Genomic DNA, 15,937 nt, shown 5'->3' with positions numbered 1-15,937 from the left:
GTGTGAGGCTAGTTCCAGGCCCATTGCCTCAGAAGGGTTGAAGCTTGGGACTTCTGGCTACAGCGTCGTGAAATAGACTTACAGCCAGAGCTAGAAGACCCATAACGGGCCATTTTGGTGAGGGTCGATCTTCCCTACAGAAGCATCTGCTAAACACTGATTGAGATTGGCTAGGATGGCGGGCTAAAGGCCAAGACATGACCGCTGGCTAGGGCTTCGGTAATTGGTATGTTCTCGGCCAGGCATTTATTCGATTTGGCACAGAAAATATACTTGTTGTACCAATCGAATAAGAAGGCCCCATGGTCTACCCTTTTGAGGGCTTCCCCTTCCCAATTGGCAAAGTGGGGTATCAAGGTGTTGTAGTTAAAGAAATTTTTGTGCAGCTTATGCGCGTCATCTTTCGACGGCCTTTGATCTCCTTGCATCAAGGCTTTGACAGAGCTATCTTCGAAAATGTTCTTCAAGTCCAGATCGAATTTATACCCAGAGAGAGCAATATCGATTGGGAGGCTGGTTTTTGGGACATCATTCTTGAATAGTGGGCCGAGAGTTTGATGAAGATCATTTGGCTCGTCCTCGAATCTGATGGTCTTGATGGTGTTCCTATCAGTGATGCTTCGACACATGTTGCATTCCTCGACGAACTTAGTAATAAATGTGTTGGTAGCCATTGAAGATGAAGGTTTTCCGGGATTGAAAGTATGTTTTCTTTTCTAAGTTTGAAAGCAACCGGCAAGAGATTCGAAAATTTTGAAAGCGTTAAATTTGAATGAAGAAGAGTTGAGTATTTATAGGCATTTTGGGAGGAAGATCAACAGTTTAGTTTTAAAAAAAAGGGGATAAAATCGACCGGAGGATTTAATAATCATGATGGATATTCAAAGAATCCAGGTGAAAGGACCGAAAAACTCGTGGATCAAGGATGCACGTTTACGTGTGACGATGAATTTAATGGTGAAGAGACGTTTCAATGTTTGCACGATTCGAATGTCATTATTGAAGACTGACAAATGAGCTGAGGATTGGCCACATGGCAGGGCATCTGACAAAATTAGGATCGTGTAACCATGCTTCATAAATTTGTGCAAGTGGTTGGGATTTTCGAGACATTTCGATGCCTTTTAGAGATAACAAGGGTTTGATTTCACTTTTTCAAGGTCAAGGCTCGGCTAGGAGTTATAGGCCGAAGACCTCAGAAGCGAGGGGTCAATGTTTGGGCTCAAAATGATAATTTGGGCCAAGTTTAGAGCTATTCTCAGCCCAACGGTCTTCTAGGAGTATCATGGGCCGGCTAAGACACCATGAGCCTTTTAGTCATATTCGGCCAAGTCCTAGTATAAGAAGGATTGATATGGGAAAAGACGAGGCAGTTGAATCCTGGTACAACATGGAGTCTTAACGCTAAAGGCGCTAAGAAGTAGGAATGAATCTAGTTCATTATAGAGCTTGGTTCAAAGACCTGTTGGAACTAGGATTGGCCGAAACCTAATCGGATCGGATTGAGGGGTCCTAATTCGAGTACATCTCTAGTTCAGTCAAGAGCAGGCCTGTTGCTATAAATACAACCCATTGTGCAACATTTCAGCTCTCTCCAATTCAACACACAAACTGCCCTGCGCAAACTCTAGCTCTACGCAAAACCTCTCAACGATCTTGAGATTTTTATTTTCTTTTTCCGCCAACACATCTTCAGTTTGGGTAAACAGCACTGTGAAGGCAACTGGTGGCATCTTCAGTTGGATAAATAACACTGTTGTTGTAGAATTAGCTGACCACGGAACACTTTCAGTTTGGAAAACAGCACTGCGTCGAGGCTGACTGGTTATCTATCCAAGTCTCGGTTAAGAAGGATTTTCGAGTCCTTATTGGCAGAGGTCATCTCATTAGCTTTCTCGACGAAATGAGGTGTTACAGATTACTAGGCTCGGCACTTTGAAAGTTGAGTTGTTTTATGATTGGATATTCACAAGTATCTTTTAGAGTTAGGCATTCCGACTGCCGAACCACATTCACGGTTAAGACATTTATTTCTTTAAGTATTTGTGTCCGTATAGTTTGGAGCATGTTTAACATGCTTATACTTGCACAAATATAATCACTGTGACCAAACCCGACACCGACAATTTGTGAACTTAGCAGAACTAGCAGCCTTGTCTTTAGGTTCTAGAACCCGAAGGTCGAGACGTGTTCCTTCCTCGACCCAGTGGCAAGATCGAAAAGTCAGACGCGCACTCAACACAACATCAGCATATTTTACTCCCCGGCTGAGCTTGGCTAACGAGTTGGCACTCCCCGCACACGATCGAAAGACGTAGGCTTGGTAGTTTTTAGGGTCAACACCTACTCAGAAGGTTCTCTGTAGATAATTTGATTGGTTTAGGAAGTTTCAATTCTGTTTATAAAGGGGTAATTCCTAATGATGGAACAATAGTTGTTGTTAAGGTATTAAACCTTCAACAATAAGGAGCTTCTAAGAGTTTCATTGATGAATGCAAAGCTTTAAGAAGTGTTAGGCACCGTAATCTTCTCAAGATCATAACTACATGCTCAAGCATTGATAATCAAGGCAAGGACTTCAAAAGCCTAGTTTTCGAGTTTGTGGAAAATGAAAGTCTAGGCTCGTGGTTGTATTCAAGAGATGAGAAGCAATCTCAAATTAATAGATTGAGTTTTATGCAAAGATTGAACGTTGCCATTGATGTTGCTTTTGCATTAGCTTATCTCCATCACCATTGTGAAACCTCCATTGTTCATTGTGATCTAAAGCCGAGCAACATACTTCTTGATGAAGATATGGTAGCTCATGTTGGGGATTTTGGTTTAGCAGGGTTCCTCTTCAAAACATCAAATGATCCCTCTTTCAGTCAAACCATGTCATCTCAGCTAAAGGGTTTTGTAGGCTCCATTCCTCCAGGTATGAATAATGAGCTTCAATCATTCTGTTTCTTTTTTGTGTTCCTAATAACTTTTACTATTAATTCTTTTTTTTTTTTGACAAACAAAAAATCATAACGTAAAAATTTGTAACGAAAGTATTTATTTGTAAAATTCAATTGCATGTGATTTCTTAGTTTATATATGTCATGGCTAATCGAATTCCACATTGACTTCATGAAATCGTACTCAGAAAATATTAATAAACTTTATCTCAAGGAAGAAGAAGCAGAGATTAAATAACAATCTTTAGAATTGATTGAATGAAATGTCGATAAAATACAAGTCTGGATACATCCAGTTATATATACTCAGCTAAGTTTGATTAATTAGAAGTAACAGTAAGAGGAATTTTTTTTTTTACAGAGTAATTAACCATGCAAGTCTTAGAACTAACTAATTCTTAAAGGGTGTGTTTGTTGCACTGAACTATCTCGGACTGTACTAGCTTCAGGGACTAAGCTGGACTAACTTAGAATAGACTAAACTAGACTTAGTGAAGCGTTTGGTGTAGTGTTGGACTAAGAGGCATGATAATATAAATAAGTGAAAATGGATCTTTTTTTTTTTTACTAAAGAAATCTAATGCCTAAATAATGTTGAATACCACGTTGTGAGAAATTGTATCAGTTGATAAAATTTACATCCAATGTTTGAAACTTCAAGGCCTACTTGAAAATAAATACAATAAATATTACACAAAAAGCCATGTGTAGAACATATATAAGAAATTCTACAAGCAAATGTTACAATAAGAAATAAATACAATAAACTTCATACACAAATGTTGTTAAAGGATGTCTTCAGAAATCTTGTTGTTATGAGCTGAATTGAGTCCCAAAACTGAGTGTATGGCATTCAAGATTTCCCAAGTTTAACACAACAACAACTCCCGTCTCACAGAATTCAGGAATGCTAATGAGTCTCCTTTCCATGTAAATCAACAAAAGTCCCTGTTACATACATAGAAGGTAAAAGCACATGCCTAGAAAACTTAACTCTTCCACTGGACATCATAATTAAGCTTAGACAAAAGAAGTAAGCATGATACAAGGCAACTATATCAAAAGAAGTAAACTCAGAAATAAACAAAGATGCAAAACTTCATGTTGTCCTAGTCTTAAGTATATTGCTTTATGTGAAAATATGTAACTGAAACTCCAATAGAATCAGTAGAGGTCTCAACAATAGCACAATATTTTTAGAGCAAAGGCTTTGGATTCATTTAGTTGTAAACTTATTCAATAGAATCTATTCCTTTTTAATTTGCATATTTCTAATTCCTTTCTATTTCCTAACAAGATCAAAAGGCACAAACAAAAGCTTACCCCATGTGAACACAAGAGTACCAATCATTGTCTTGTTCTAGGTCACTTCTCAACAAGCCAACAATATGAGATTGTCAGTATAGGGAAAGTTTCTAAACAATTGATGACCTTTATTGTATTTATCCTTTATATGTCGACCTTTCTAGTACGTCTGATAACAAGAAACAATTAACCTTAGGAAGTCAAGAGACGAAATGCTCAAAAGCGCTATTTCCTCTTTAAATCAAATCTGAATCAAACTGTTTAAAAGAAAATGAGATCAATCGTTAACATTGAATCCTTTTTACTAAGTTGGTTTTAAGTCAGCATCTGAAGAATGCATATACTTAAAGATAGAAATCTGAGTTCAAACGCCTAGGGGTGTTGAAGACCAAGATCAGACATGAATGGCCAACCATTTCACACCCAACTCACTCATCTCACACTCACTCACAAATTTTAGACACATAACGAAACAAGACAAGAACCCCAACCTCAACATAGCATACCATTTCCTACCTACATTACCAATAAGGAAGCCTCTACATGCATGGTACCCGTAAAAAATGGACCGCCAATCCAACACAATGAAATAACAAAATGAGGTGTGAACGAACAAGTAAAAGCCACAAGTGTTAGATACAATACATAGTCACAATCACAACTATTTCTAACAAGTTACAGAGGAAATTTTTTCCTCTTTCACAATCAAAGCTCAAAGAGGCGCTACACCTAGAAATGATGATTCTACTCAATAGAAAACTATAATCATGCTGTAACTAGTGGCTTCATCCATGAGGATCTGGCAAACCTAGTAACACCACCACTTTGAAGAAATTGGATAACGAAATACCTCATAGAAGTAAATCCTCACCACCAAATATATATAGTTGCGTTAGCTGAGAGAACAAGCATTGGTAAGGACCTACACAATACTTGGTACTTCTCTTGTGCAACAAGTATATACTATATAGTAAAAGGAAAGGATGCTGCTACTGTGCTCAAAACCATAAAATTGAAGAAAAAAAACCAAAATTGACAATCTTTCTGATCAAAATTAAAAATTATTTCTGAACAACAAGGATACCACCATTTTCTCGCAAACGTCAATTGAACAACTAAGTTAACCCTGTGAGTCACCCTATGGGACCAGATGAAACTTATGGAATGGCAATGGTAAAAGTATCATATCGTATCACAATTATACAAAGCTACAACAAAACTGCTATCCTGGTGGACATTAAAATGACTGATGCACTCAATCTATCAACTACTATATCATCTCAAACTAGACTGTCCAAATAGGCAAAGGGGCTGGAGAATTCACTCAATATATGGAAAATAAAGGTAGATCAAAAGATCGATCATCGAAATCATAACTGATTTTGATTTCTTCAAATTATAAGAAGGTATATCTAAGTATAACTAAAAGGATTATACGAGGAATCAATTAGAATCCAATAATAATTTCATCGATTTTGAACCGAAAACAAAAAAATCGATTAGAACCCAATAATAATTTAACAATCTACAAAACAAAATCATAGAAATAGGTTGTCGAATTTGAAATTTCCTAGATGAGGACGAGTAGGACAAGCGAGGAGGATGAGCGAGGAGGAGGACAACCGAGAATGAGGAGGGAGCAATGCTCTCGAAGACCGGCTTATCAATCCCGTGAGAAATGAGGGTTCTCGCTAAGAACTTTTAGCGAAGGGGTTAGTCAGAGCGAGTACTTGCTAATCCCATTAAACTTAATCTTCGTGCGAAACAAACACTGGATTACACTAATAAGTAGTCCAGTTCAGTCCAATAAAACTTAGTGAGTCCAACAAGTAGTCCAGTCTAGTCCAATGCAGTCGAATTCCACATTGACTACATGAAATCGTACTCAGAAAATATAAATAAACTTTATCTCAAGGAAGAAGAAGCAGAGATTAAATAACAATCTTTAGAATTGATTGAATGAAATGTCGATAAAATACAAGTCTGGATACATCCAGTTATATATACTCAGCTAAGTTTGATTAATTGGAGGTAACAGTAAGAGGAATTTTTTTTAGAAAATTTCATTTTAATACCTAAATAAGATTGTTTTTTTAATAATACCGTATGGAAGATTAAAAACTAAAAATAATCCTCCACGTCAGATTATAGTATTTCATGTCATATTTAATCATATTTTTTTATAGAATTATTGTAGTTTTAGTTTCCCTATTTACCCTTATGTACAAATCAATGCTTTAATGTTTTGTATTTATTGATTCTTCACATCTCTTCTCTTTCGGTTACAATGGAATTCCCCATCTTTGGCGGCATTGAAGCTTTTTCCTCCTCTGCTGATGACGATGTTCACGCTTCTTTTCTATATACTGAACCCGAAATCGATAGAACTATTTTTTTTCCGATGATTTCAGTTTTATTACTCATCGTCAACTGTACCTATAGTTTTTGTGAAGCTGTTGTGATATTGACTGGCAATTTCCACGCTTTTGAACCCGCAATCCAATCTGGGATTGCTGATTGGTGTTGGAATTGAAGGCAACCCATTATTGTAAAAATCATTGTCAAGCTCAGAGAACTGAGCAAACATATATAAGTTTTTCAATGGCAGCAATGGTTAATCTGGTGTTGTTCAAAATCAAATATAAGTCATCAGGTGTTGTTTGGAATCAAACATAAGTTTTCTGTACCTTATTGACTGTACCGAAATGATTGAACCTATCCTAAGTAATGTTCCTAACTGATCATACCGAATCGATCGGACCTAAATGACCATATAAAAATTCAAAAAAATGATGGCACTTCACAGCCAGCAAATACTTTAGGCCATATCCTCAATCCCTACCCAGCTACGATGTACATTACACTATTTTTCAATGAGATTTCATCCTCCACCTTCACATCACATCCTATTCTACTTACAATGTTTCCATTTGTGCTTCACATCGTATATAGCGTACCTAACTGACTGTATCGAATTGATCAGACCTAATTGGCCGTTTCTAAATTAAAAACAAAACCACCAAAGGCAAATTTACCACATAGGCTTTCAACAAACATATGGTGTGCATTGCAAAATAATCTATTCTTGCTAAAACAATGAAAACTATCGAACCTAAACATACCAACTGTACCAACAAGCTACACAAGCATCCACTAGTGTGTTGATTAGGAGAGCTACACACTTTTTCCACAACAACACAAACCGTACCAACTGTTGAGTTGATTAAAATAATAAAAATACAAACCGTAGCTTACAAGTGATTCTTAGGTTCCGACGAAGGCATCGAATCGTTAAACCGAACAATAATTTCTCTTTTTATTGTAGCTTCAAACAGATTTTTATGGAGTTGTAGAAGGTAACAATGCCTAAAATACTGTTTTGTGACAGTTGCCATTTTAAAATTTGAAAATTTTCATTGATTACAGGTGCAATTGTAGCCTGCTTTCATGTTTTGTTTTCAATTCTATGATATGAATGTTTTTATTTTTTATTTTTTTCGAATATTGGAAATACACATAACCAAGGCAAAAGCCAACAATACAAGGAGAGTCCACAGAGGGACAAACAAAGCAATACAAAAGAAGGGCAGTGTGTGGGTCAATAGCCAAGAGACGCTGCCACAAAGGCCAAGCGTCGTCCCAACACACCACCACAGCACTCGACACTTACGGAGGGCAAGGAAGGCCATTCTTGTTAAGAATGTGAATCAATGAAGATGGTGGTCGTATGACCCAAGTTTGATCGCACATCTCCATGTTCTTCCTCGACGCCAAAAGGTCCGCCGTCTGGTTGGCCAGTCTTGGAACCCAAGACCAGCGACATCCCTGAAAAGAGGTCCCTACTCTCAAGATATTTTGAAATATAGGGAACACTTCCCAGCTGCCATTAGAGATATCCCCATTCAAAGAGGAGACTACCTCTAAAGAATCCGATTCCGCAACAACCCAACCAAAACCAAGGTCGGCTGCCAACTTGCACCCCTTAAGCATCGCCATTACCTCCACAAACACCACCGACCGAGCCATAATAGCAAGCTTCTGAGCCGCCACAAATTGGCCTAGATCATCACGCAACACCGCAGCCAAACAAACCCTACCATCCACCGGGGACCAGCTAGCATCCATGTTAATTTTAATGTAGGGGTCGGAAGGAGGACACCAACGAGGAACTAGTCAGGTAGAAGCAGGGATAAATGTAGCAATATGGGAGCTTGGAGCCTTTGCCTCCCAAGAGGAAGCAACAGAGAAAGAAATAACATGCATCACCTGGCAATGGACAACAGCCATAGCATTAAATACATAATTACATTCCTCTTGATTCTTACAGATTGGGCACACGGGTGAGGAGGCCGACCATCTCAAGACTAAACCCCTCATTGTGGACAATGTCTCATTGATAGCTCTCTGTATGAAGTTGCGAATTTTGGGAGGTGCATTAATTTTCCAAACAACCTTCCAGAGTAAAGCATCTGAAGAGATAGAAGCCCCCACCCTCAGCCTCCTAGAATGAATCCAATGGTAACCCGACCTAACCAAGTACCTGCCACATTTCTCCGCTGTCCAAATCAACCGATATGGGGTAGACAAATTTCCCAGATGGGTGGCAAGAATAACATTGACCTCCTTATCCGAAATGAACGGACATAAGAAGGCGAGGTCCCAAGATCTGGTACTCTGGCATATAAGGGAGGAAACCTTCGTATTCATAGTAATATGATTATTACCTCGGGGAACTGGACCACCAAGAAGGAGCGAAGGCAGCCACCTATCAATCCAAAGTCTAGTATCCCTGCCGTTGAGAATTTGCCAATAGGCACCAACTTTGAGGATATCCCGTCCCACCAAAAGGCTAGCCCAAGCCCACGAGGCCCGACTCCCAAGTTTAGCATCGAAGAAGGAAGAGTAGGGAAAATATTGAGCCTTAAGAGTCCGAGCCCACATGGAGTTAGGATTATGAATAAGCCTCCAACATTGTTTAACAAGCAAAGCGTCATTAACGTCCTGGAAGTTCCGAAATCTTAAACCCCCGTCACACTTAGGCTGAGCCAACTTTTCTCAGCTCATCCAATGGATCTTTCTTTGACCTTCAATATCTCCCCACCAAAAACAGGCAACAAGAGTGTCTAGGTCTTTACACACAGCAATTGGGAATTTAAGTATAACCTGAATCACAGCTTTGATTAAAACTTCTTTACCTACAAGAGATAGAGATGACTGTTTCCATCCCTAAAGCTTTCCAAGAACTCTCCCCTTCATGTAAGCAAGGCTTTATCTTTTGGATCTCCCCTAAATGGTCGATAGGCCAAGATAATCCCCCGGATCATAAACTAAAGGCATTCCCAGGATGGAGCTAAGTTGAGCACGCAATTGAGGAGGAGCATTTCTGCCGAAATACACACTGGACTTGCGGAGACTAACCTGTAGTCCCGAAGCTAAACAATACTTGTTTAGAATTTGCATGATATTTTTCACAATTATGACGATTTGCCTGGAGAAATATTAATGTGTCGTCCGCAAAGAACAAGTGCAATATAGTAGGGCCCGAGGGATTCATACAAACACCATTAATCATCTCATCATCAACACCACACTAGATAAGCAGGGAAAGAACATCACTAACCAAGAGAAACAAATAAGGAGATAGAGGGTCTCCTTGCCTGATTCCACGAGAAGGGGTAAACTGATGCCCAGGTTGACCATTAAGTAACACCGCAAACTCCACTATACACACACAGTTCATGATCAAATTGGTCCAACCCCTACAGAAGCCCAACTTCAGCAAAACCGCTTCTAAGAAATCCCATTCAACTCGATCATACGCCTTGTGCATATCAAGTTTAATACCCAATTCATACTTCCACTTAGCTTTTCTCAGCTTCAGAAAGTGGAACAATTTGTGAGCAATCCCAATATTATCTTGGATTTGCCTATCCATAACAAAGGCATTCTGCATAGGCGAGATTAATTTGGGCAACAACAGCTTCAAACGATTCGCCAAAATCTTCGAAAGGATTTTAAAAGAAAAATTGCACGCCCCTTCTATTACGTTTTTGAAATCAGGAAGTGTAGGTTACATTCTATAAAATTAAGATGGCAACCATGTAAATTGTGGTAAAATATGTGGTATTATTATAAGGGACATGTCATGGTGCATTGAAATGAAAGATATTTTTTAGATGTTAAAAACCTTGCAGGTTATATTCTAAAAATCATCTTTAATAAGTCCTTATCTCTAAAAGCCCCAATTTTTTTTTTTACAGAGTAATTAACCATGCAAGTCTTAGAACTAACTAATTCTTAAAGAGCTTTGTTGAGCTGAACTATGAGTACTATGATAAGATACACATGTTTGTTTGCTAACAATGCCAGAGTATGGGATGGGAGGCCAAGGTTCAATAATGGGAGATGTTTACAGCTACGGGATATTGTTGGTAGAAATGTTCACGGGAAAAAGACCTACCGATGACATGTTCAAAGATGGTCTAAGCATTTACCATTTTGCAGCCATGGCTTTGCCTGAGCATGTGATGGACGTTGTTGACCCTTCATTGCTGATTGACCTCGAGGCAGATGGTGATGTCAACGATGACATAGTAAGAGAAAGAGTTACGCCCAGACGTAACAATCGTGGCCTAGACAAAGCAAAGAAATTAGAGGAATGCTTAGTTGCAGTAGTGTAAGATAGGACTCTCTTGCATCACCAAGGGATCGAATGCTTATGGACACGGTTGTCAGAAAAATGAGTGCAATCAGAGACTCGTACCTCAAAGTTTAAGAAAACGCTTAAGAAGGACAAAGCAATGCTGCTCAAAGGGGAATGGACATCGCTGAGCAAGAATGTTTTCCACTCTGTACTCACAGGAGCTGTTCGACCTTTGCCGCTCTGCTGCTTCACATGAGAAGGTATTGCTGTATTGTGGTTTTTGTTTATCTTTATCTTTTTCCTATTATATTGCTTTTACCTTTGCCTTGACGATGTTGTGCATGTTAAATTGAACGTAGTACTTTCGTTTGTATGACTTGGAGATTTCAAATTCGTATTTACTATTTTTTATCGTATATGTATGAATTGGAGGAACAATGAAAGGCGACCAGTGTGCTTTAAATCCGAAGGCCGAAAACTGTGATAAGTGTGTGAGAAGTAAAAATAGGTGTGTGATAGTGTGCTTGCTTCCTTGTAATGAATTGGATTTATAGTGTGCGTGCGTGCTTACTTTAAATTGTACTTTTTGCTAATAGGTTAAACAGTTAGTTATTAGTGGGGATAAGAATAAGTAGGAATCGAATCCACACAAAAAACTGTATAATCATGATTCATGATTCCTTTTTGCCACTGCAATAAAAGCGCTCTGGGGAATTTTTTTTAAATTCTTGATTGCTCTACATTTGTGAATCTCACGTTGCAGACCATAATTTAATATGAGATTTTTTTTCTCATTACGTAAAAATTTGTAACGAAGTTACCTATTTGTAAAAGTCACTTGCCTATGATTTCTTAGTTTATATGTCATGGCTAATCGAATTCCACATTGACTTCATGAAATCGTACTTAGAAAATATTAATAAACTTTATCTCAAGGAGAAGGAGCAGAGAGTAAATAACAATCTTTGGAACCAATTGAATGAAATGTCGATAAAATACAAGTCGGGAACTCTGGATACGTCCAATTTTATAAACTCACCTAAGTTTGATTAATTAGGAGTGACAATAAGAGGATTAGTTTACAGAGTAATTAACCATGCAAATCTTAGAACTAACTAATTCTTAAAGAGCTTTGTTGAGCTGGACTACGAGTGCTATGATAAGATACACATGTTTGTTTGCTAAAAATGGCAGAGTATGGCATTGGGGGCCAAGTTTCCATATTGGGAGAGATGTTTACAGCTACGGGATACTGTTGCTAGAAATGTTCACAGGAAAAAAACCTACCGATGACATGTTCAAAAATGATCTAAGCATTTACCAATTCATAGCTATGACTTTGCTTGACCTCGAAGCGGATGGTGATGTTAATGATGACATAGTACAAGAAAGAGTTACATCCAGACGTAACAATTGTGGCCCAGCCAAAGCAAAGAAAGAAGAATGCTTGGTTGCAATGATGCAGATATGACTATCTTGTTGTGCAATATCACCAAAGGAGCGGATGCTTACGGATGTGATTGTTGGAAAAATGAGTGCAATTAGATATTCATACCTCAAAGTTTAAGAAAAGACATAAGAAGAACAAACCAATGCTGCTCAAAGGGGAATGGACATCATTGAGCAAGATGTTTTCCACTACGTACTCACCAAAGCAATTCAACCTCTGCTGCTTTTCTTCGCATGAGAAGGCATTGCTTTTTTAGGGTTTTCATTTCTCTTTTTCTTTTTCTTGCCACTGCTTCTATGGCTTTTGCTGGAATGGTTTACAAAAAGTGAGCACTCAAAATATGCAGAAATGCTTTGATGGAAGCAAAAGCCTATGATTCTTATTTATTCCACATATTATCGAAAATGATAGGATGAAAAATTACATGTTTCGGAAATCTTATATCGTACGGAGAAAGTGAGATATGGTGATGTTGGTTGTAGTGGGTGCAGTGATGGTGGTGGTCCATTTGGAATAATAGCCAGGGTGGGTGTTTGGGCCCAAAATATTGGTGTGGGCAGAGGAAGGAGTTGTTCTCGGCTTGGTAGTATAATTCTAAAACCATCGCGAATTCCAATTATTATGGGCCGCTTGGTTAAGATCAGCTGAACCCTAGGTTAAGACGGATTGATAAGGTAGGACGAATCCTAGTATAATAAGGAGTCCTCATAGGATGAGGATGCTGAGATTTGAGAAGAGAATGTGGCCGGATAAAGAGTTTGGTTCAGAATCCTAGTGGAGGTAGGACTGGTCGAGGCTTGGATAGATTAGGATTGAGAATCCCAGTCCGAGTATAGTTATGGTGCGGTCAGGATGAAATTGGCTGCTAAAAATAAGAAGGGGCGGCATCATTCTAAAGCCCCTCCAATTCAACACACAAATTGCTCTACGCAAACTCTCGCTTTATGCAAAACCTCTCAACAACCTTGAGATTTGTGTTTTCTTTTCCCACCGACACACCTTCAGTTTGGATAAACAGCACTATGAAGGCAACCGGCGAACACCTTCAGTTTGGATAAACAGCACTGTTGTCGTGGAATCAGCCAACCAAGAGGCACCTTCAGTTTGGATAAACAGCATTATGTCGAGGCCGACTGGTTACTTATCCAAGTCTCGGTCGAGAAGGATTTTCGAATCCTTATCGGTAGAGGCCGTCTCATTAACCTTCTCGGCGAAGTGAGGTGTTACAGATTGCTAGGCTCGGCACATTGAACGCCGAGTTGTTTTATGATTAGATATTCACAAGTGGGATTTAGAGTTCAGTATTCCGACGGCCGAACTACATTTACGATTAAGACGCACATCTGCTTTGAGTATCTATGCCCGTATAGTTTAGTGTCGATTCAGCGCGCTTATATTTTTACGAATATAATCACTATGACCGAATTCGATGCCGATAATTTATGAACTTCGTAGAACTAGCAGCCTTGTCTTCAAGCTCTAGAACCCGAAGGCCGAGACAAGTTCCTTCATCAGCCGCAGTCGCAAAGCTAAGAAGTCAGTAGCGCACCCAACGCAATATCAACAAATTTTACTCATTGGCCGAGCTCAGCCGTCGAGTTGGCACGTACTGCACACAACTAAAGGACGTAGCTAGCTTATTAGTTACCCGGCCTGCACGCCACGTAGGTTTGGTAGTTTTTAGGGTCAACATTTTGGCACGCCCAGTGGGACCCAATGCTAAAACTACGAAGTTCATGCCCGTCGAAACACGATCGGTTAAAAAGAAAATAATCATGGGAAAGTCAATGACCAACCTACCAGTTCAGAGCCCGGTACAAAATTTGTCACATGCACATAATCCTCTTGTTACTGTGACACCTGAGGCTGTAAGTGTAACACACCGAGAAAAAGAAGTTTGTCTCGGTCCCCAACCTCGCAACACACAAGTTCTCCACAAAACCGCAGATGTTTTTGTTGAAGGAATAGTGGAGAACTGCGATGAAGATGGTGGTAAGGGTTCTGATCCCCCAACTCGGTCCTTTCTTCGAAGACGACTTGACGAGAAATCTCAGCAAGTTAAACAGGCAGTTAGCCAAAAAATGAATAGTTTGCTCGAGGTGATACGGAATAATGGTGACACACACACCAAATTGCTCGAACTATTGGTTAGTAGAGCCTTCGAATGAGGACCTATTGATCAGTCCCAACAACTTCCACTCAGAAGTAATTCATTGCAAGCCGAAACAGGATCTACTCGGTTCAAAATGATTAACTTGGAAAAAAAGAAGTGGATCAAGCAGTAGATCAGACGGATCCGACTAGATAATGGAAGTAGCCTCGGTCGATATTATCGATGTCTAAAGGATGATTGGGTCGGCCTTGAAGAAAGGGCCGAAGTTCCCAAAATTCATCCATCCATACCCTGCTTACGTAGAGAAGTTGAATATCCTAAAGGTTTCAATATCCCATATTTCAACCTTTTTGCTAGGGAATCGTCCTTATCATCGCTGAAACATATGGCTCGATTCACGGCGCAATACGGAGATGTTAGTAGTGACTTCTACAAACTGCGACTATTCAACTTCTCGCTAACAGGTTCGGCATTTGCTTGGTACATCAACCTCCTACCTAATTCCATACAGAGTTGGGAAGAACTGGTCGAAAAGTTCCGTGAACAATTCTACCGACCGGGCATGGAAATGTCAGTCTCATCATTAGCTAAGATGGCTCAAGCGTCTAATGAATCACCAATGGAATACTTAACTAGGTTTAAATCGGCCAGAAATTGGTGCCGAGTACCTCTCCCTGAAGTTGAATTCGTTAGAATCGCTTTGAACAACCTAGATATGGAATATAAAAAGAAATTCTTGGGGGCAAACTTCCTAGATATGTATGAACTAGCCCAGCACATCGAGCAATATGATTATTTGCTCCGAAAGGAAAAGATCTCGAAGCCCCCATCCCGGGGGGATGATTTACAAAAATCCTACGGTTAACTATGCATCGATCGGAGGCGAGGATTCCCAATATGTTAGTGTGGATGCGACCAAGATAGTGATAGACAAACCGTACGTTTGCAAGGCATTGGCTCAAAATAATTCCAAAGATGCCAAAACCCGCTTGGCCTCTGAAGAGGCAGTTAAAACATCAAAAGGTTACACTTTTGATATCACCAAGGTCGATGCAACATTCCTAAGGTCGAAGAGTTGAAAGGAAAAACGTATTGCAAGTACCATAACTCGAATAAGCATACCACAAACAACTGCGACGTGTTCCGTGATGCTATTCAGAGCTAGATTGATAAACGTAAGCTCAAATTTCCTGACAAACAAATGACTGTCGACGTTGATCCCTTCCCCTTGGCAACAGTGGGCATGGTAGATGCTCATTTGTCTAAGAGGAAAGGGAAAGGGAAGGCGGAGTTCGTTCCAATACAGTATGTCCCAAAATAGAACTCTCAGCCGTGACTCAAGATTGATCTATTTTCCAACGAGCCACCCACAAAGTCTTTGGGACCAGCTATAATCGAGTCTATGTCAAATTCCAATACAGAAGAGACTGATGGTTTTATGTAACTGTTGTAAAGCACGCGTCGTCCTAACAGAACCAAAAGAG

At 39.4% G+C, this 15,937-nt stretch overlaps 1 pseudogene; it reads left to right on the top strand.

Moving 5' to 3' along the window:
- Positions 1-557: 557 nt before the first annotated feature.
- LOC126618223 (probable LRR receptor-like serine/threonine-protein kinase At3g47570) lies at positions 558-6,780 on the top strand (annotated as a pseudogene).
- The last annotated feature ends 9,157 nt before the right edge of the window (positions 6,781-15,937 follow it).

This window comes from Malus sylvestris, chromosome 4 (assembly GCF_916048215.2).
Source record: "Malus sylvestris chromosome 4, drMalSylv7.2, whole genome shotgun sequence".
NCBI lineage: Eukaryota > Viridiplantae > Streptophyta > Magnoliopsida > Rosales > Rosaceae > Malus > Malus sylvestris.
This window is presented reverse-complemented; position numbering and strand designations above follow the sequence as displayed.